The sequence below is a fragment of the Elephantulus edwardii genome, unplaced genomic scaffold (genome assembly GCF_000299155.1).
Source record: "Elephantulus edwardii isolate Elephantulus edwardi_28Jun2011 unplaced genomic scaffold, EleEdw1.0 scaffold00249, whole genome shotgun sequence".
Classification (NCBI taxonomy): domain Eukaryota; kingdom Metazoa; phylum Chordata; class Mammalia; order Macroscelidea; family Macroscelididae; genus Elephantulus; species Elephantulus edwardii.
In genome coordinates this window covers 3,348,914-3,354,690 of record NW_006399999.1, presented here as the reverse complement: position 1 = coordinate 3,354,690, position 5,777 = coordinate 3,348,914, and positions in this window count along the sequence as shown.

The window sequence follows — 5,777 nt, the reverse complement described above, 5'->3', positions numbered from 1 at the left end:
CTGAGTTGTTGTTGATATTATATGCTGTTGAGTCGACTATAACAATTCCATGCACTACCTGCTCTATCCTCAGCCTATTTCACTGTCTCTGACACACTTACTCTCATTACCCCATTTACTGTGTCAATCCGTCTCATCCAGGGTCTTCCTTTCCTGTGCTGTTCCTCCACCCTTTCAAGCATGATGTCCTCCTCCAAGGACTAATTCCTCCTGGCAACATGTCTAAATTATTTCAGATAAATACTCAAAATCCTTGCCTCCAAAATCCTTGGTTTCACCTTCCGCAAGACATACCTATTAGTTTTTCTGGCAGTCCATAGTTCAATACTGTCCTCCAACACCACGAATTGAAGGCATCAATTCTTCTATCATCCCTAGTCATTGCCCAGATCTCCAATGCACAATAATTAATTGATTAATTGTGAAGACCACTGCCTGGATCAGCAACAATGTCTAGATTGACCTTGTTGCCCTTCAGCACTCTGGAGAGGTTCCTAACAGCAGATTATCCTCATGCAATTTGTCTTTGGATTTATTGACTGCTGGTGTCAAGAGTGTTGATTGTGGAAACTAGCAAGCTGTACTTGTTAACAATCTCAATCTTTTCTCCATCTACTATGATGCTGTCAATTGGTCCAGTGGTGAGAATCTTTGTTTTCTTGATGTTGAGCTTCAAACCATATTACAGACTACAGTCTTTGACCCTTTGCAGCAAATGCTTAAGGCTCTCCTCAGTTTCAACAAGGTTGTGTGATCTGCATAACAGATTGTTGATGAGTCTTTCTCCAATCCTGATGCCATATTCCTCCTCATAAAGTCCAGCCTCCTAAATGATCTGTTTAGCATAGAGATTCAAAAGGTATGGAGATAGGAAGGTATACCTTACACACGCCTTTCCTGATTTTGAACCATGTAATGTTTCCTTGCTTTGTTATAATAAATACCTCCTGGTCCTGGTTTTGCATGAGCACAGTTATGTGTGCTGGGATTCTTATTTTCTCAAGGTTAGAAACAATTTGTTTTGATCCACAGGGTCAAAAGCCTTTGCATAGTCAATAAAATACTGATAGGCATTCCTCTGGTACTTTCTGCTATCAGCCAAGAACCATCTGACATTGCAGATGATGTCCCTAGTACCATGATCTCTTTTAAATCCAGCTTGTATTTCTGGTATCTTTGTCGTGTTTCAGTTGTTTTTGAATAATCTTCAGGAGAATTTTGCTTCCATGTGCTAATAGTGATATTGCTCAATACTTTTCACACTCTGTCAGGTCACACACACACACCCTTTTTTTTAAAAAAAATGGTAATAAATATGCATCTCTTCCTGTCAATTGGCTAGGTGGTTGTGTCCAGATTTCTTGACACAACCTGGTGTCAATTGATATTTCATCAATTCCTGGGGCCTTGTGTTTTGCCAGTTCCTTCAGAGCAGCTTGAATTTCCTCATTCATCACCATTGCTTCTTGAACATAAGTTGTTTAATGAAATTCTTCTGTGTCAGCCAAATCTTTTTGATACAGTGACTGTGTACTTCTTCCATTTTCTTCTAATGCATCCAGGATCACTCAACATTCTGCCCATTGTTATGTTGTTGTTGTTGATTGCCATCAAGTTGAGCACGACTCATAGTGACCCTGTGAACAAAAGGCCTTAAGCCTTTCTATAACTATCAACATTTATCATAGTTCATAGAGTTTCCAGAGGTCTGTCGTTTAGAAAGTGGATGACACTTCTGCTTCCAAACCTGTCTTAAACTGGGAGCTCCACAAAACACTGTCCACCATGGGTAATAGTTATGGCATTTTTTTCACCCCAATGGCACAAGATTCAACATCACAGCAACCCCAGGTTACTTCAGTATTTACAGAAGAGTATTGTGTGTGTGTGTACCACTTAGAAGAATGTTCTTCCAAAATATAGTAACAACCAATTTAAATACAGAGACCCTCCCCAACATCTTGTTGACTCTAAATAAGAGGCTTAAATTAAAAACAACCAATATAGTAGGTTGTTGTTATGTGCTGTTGAGTTGCCTGTGATATATAGAAACCCTATGTAGGACAGCTCTGAACCCTTTCCTGTTCTGAGCCAGTCTCACTAACTTCAGCTCACCAACCCCCATTGCCCTAAATACTGTATCAATCCATCTCATCCGGAGTCTTCCTTTCCTGTGCTGTCCCTCCACCCTTCCAAGCATAATGTCCTTCTCTACAGACCAGTCTCTCCTGGCCATGTGCCCAATGTATGTGAGATGGAGCTTCAAAATCCTAGCCTCCAATGAGAGACTTGGTTTCACCCTCTCCAAGACAAACCTACTTGTTTTCTTGGCAGCCCATGATATGTGCATAACTCTTCTCCAGCACCACAACTCTTAGGTATAGATTCTTCTTCTGTCATCCATAGTCATTGTCCAGCTCTCTGAAACATAACAAGTAATTGAGAGCACCATGGCCTGGATTAGGCATACCTTTGCCTCTAGATTGACATCATTGCTCGTCAGCACTCTGGAAAGGTCCATGACAGCAGATACTCCGTGGAGTCACACAGATTAGGATCTGAGAGCTTTCTATAATCTCCTTGATCAGGTAACACCTTTCTCTCAGAAGTGTGTCAGCTACCTTAATCTTGTCTTTTGGGAAAGGATATCTTTAGTCTCAAACCTGCTTTGGGGTCTAGGCTTCAAATTGGGTATCCTCCTCACACACACAGTGTCGGGAACCCACGGAGTCACTCAAGATGGGTTCTGAGAGCTCTCTATGATCTCCTTGATCAGTTAACTAACACCTTTCTCCCAGAAATGTGTTGGCTTCATTCTGCCCATAACATCCTTAATTATTGCAACTTGAGATTTGAATTTGTTCTTCAATAACTTCAGTTTAAGAAATACCAAGCAAATTCTTCCTTTTTTGTTTTCTGACTCCATCTCTTTGTACATTTCATTAAAATACTTTGCTTTGTATTCTTAAGCTGCCTTTGACATTTTCTGATTAGCTTATTAACTTCTTGATTTCTTCCCTTTGCTTTGGTTTCTCAGCAGTGCTCTACTGCAATATTCAGAGTCTCTCCCAATATTCACACCAATCTTTTCTTCCTCCTTTGTTTTTGTAATGACTTTTTGCATTCTTCATGAATTGTATTCTTTATTTCCTCCCCAGCTCACCTGGACTCGCTTATTAGGCCTCACATCTGTTCCTGAGATGTTTTATTTTTAATTAATGTGGGATAGACTCAAGGTTAGATTTTGATTCTTGTATATTTTATTTCATTTTCTTTAGCTTCACATTGAACTTGCAAATGAGTAAGTAGTTAGTTGATGGTCTGTTCCTCAATCAGCACCTGGCCTTGTTTTCACAGCTGACGTTGAGCTTCTCCAACAATTTTTTACACAGATTTAATCAATCTGATGCTGCCTTAGTCACCAGGTGAAGTCCGTGTGTATAATCACTACTTAGGTTTCTTATAAGAGGTATTTGTGATGAATAAATCATTTACTGTACAAATTTCTACCATTTTATCTCCAGCTTAATTTCTGTCACCCATATTTTTTGACTACTTTTCCTTCCTCTCTGTTCCCAACTTTTGTATTCCAGTCATACATTATTATTAATGTATCGTGGTTGAATGTTCTATAGATTTCTTTTTGCTGCCAAAGTTGGAAGAAATAATCTATTTATTCCTCTTTGTCTGTGGTTGTTGGAACATATATTTGAATGATAGTGGTATTAATAGGTGTTCCTTCTATGCAAATGGACATTATCCTGTTGCTCACAATATTATATTTCAAGATGGATCTAGAAATGGCCCTTTGGGTGATGAATGAGACTTCATTTTCTCCACCTTTTCATTTATGACATAAAAGATCACATAATAGATCAGAATAATAGATCTGTTTCAAATTGCCCCATGCCAATCCATCTTATTTAACTAATGCCTGTTGTTTTTGTTGTTATGTGCCATCGAGTTGCTTGCAACTCACAGCAAACCTATGTACAATAGCTCTGAACTCTGTGCTATCCTAAGCCAATCTCACTGTTTGGGTACACCTGCCCCCATTACCCCAGTTACAGTGTCAATCCATCTAATTTAGGTCCTTCCTCTCCTGAGTTGTCCCTCCACCTTTACAAGCATGATGTTTCCAAGAACTGGTCCCTCCTGGCCACATGCTCAGTGTATGTGAGACAGCTTCAAAATCCTTTCAACCAAGGAGCAACTTGGTTTCCCCCTTTTCAGAATAGATCTATTAGTTATTTTTGCAGTCCATGGTATGTTCAAGACTCTTCTTCAGTACTGCAACTCAAAATCTTGGTTATTCTTCTGTCATTCTTATTCATTGGCCATCTCTCTGATCCATAGCAAGTAATTGTGAAGGCCATGACTTGGATTAGGCACACTTTAGTCTCTAGACTGACATCCTTGCTCTCCAGTACTCTGGAGAGGTCCCTGATAGCAGACTTTCCCAATGTAGTTCATTTTTTTTTTATTTCCTGCATACTGATACCAAGAGTTTTGATTGTGGAGACAAACAAGTAAATGCTGTTAATAGTCTCCATCTCTTCTGTGACTACCATGATGCTGCCAATTGGCCCAGTGGTCAGAATCTTTGTCTTCTTGATGTTGAACTTCAATCCATATTGAAGGCTGCTGTTCTTGATCTTCTGCAGCAAGTTCCTAAGATCTTCTTCAGTTTCAGCAAGAAAGGCTGTGTCATCTACATAATGCAAGTTGATTATGAGTCTTCTTCCAATCCTGGTGCAACATTCCTTCTCATGTGAAATCCAGCTTCCCATATCATCTATTCTTTTTGTAGATTGAAAAGACATGAAGTTGGGGTGGATCCCTGAAATACAGTTTTCTGATTTTGAACCATGTAATATTTTCTTGCTGTTTTGATGATTCCTTCTTGGTCCAAGTATAAGTTTGGCATAAGCACAATTAAGTGTTCTGGGATTCCCATTCCTCTGAAGGTTAGCCACAGTTTGTTATGATTCACACAGCCTTTGTATAGTTAGATATTCCTCCGGTACTTTCAGCTTTCAACTAAATCTATCTAACATTAGCTATAATGTATCTAGTGCCACCGCCTCTTCTAAACCCCACTTGTACACTGTTGGATCACCTCTTTTTTTTTTTTTTAATCGGGAATAAATACAGATCCCTTCCAGTAACTTGGTTGGATAGTTGTCTTCCATATTTCTTGGCACAACTTAGTAAGCATGTCCAGGGCTGTGTCTGTTTGTTCAAATTTGTCAATTGGTATGCCATCAATTCCTGGGGCCTTGTTTTTTGCCATTTCCTTCAGAGCAGCTTGAACTTCCTGCTTCATCACCATTGTCTCTGGATCATATGCTATTTCATGAAATTCTTCCTCATCAACAAATACCTTTTGGTTCAGTGACTGTGTACTCTTTCCATCTTCTTTTGATGCTTCTTGGATCATTCAACATTGTTCTCACAGCATCCTTAAGTATTACAACTTGAGGTTTGAATTTGTTGTGTAGTTCCTTTAACTTCAGAAATGCCAAATGAGTCCTTCCCTTTTGATTTTCTGACTCCAGTGTTTTGCACATTTCATTATGATACTTTGTCTTCCCAGACTTTCTTCTGAAATTTTCCTTAACATTTTGATTTTCTGCCTTTGCTGTGGCTCCTCAGCACTCTAGTGTAATATTCAGAGTTTCTTCTGATATCCATCTTAGTCTTTCCTTCTTCCTCTGTTTTTTGCATTCTTAATGGATAATATTCTTGATATACTCCCACAGCTCATATGATCTTTG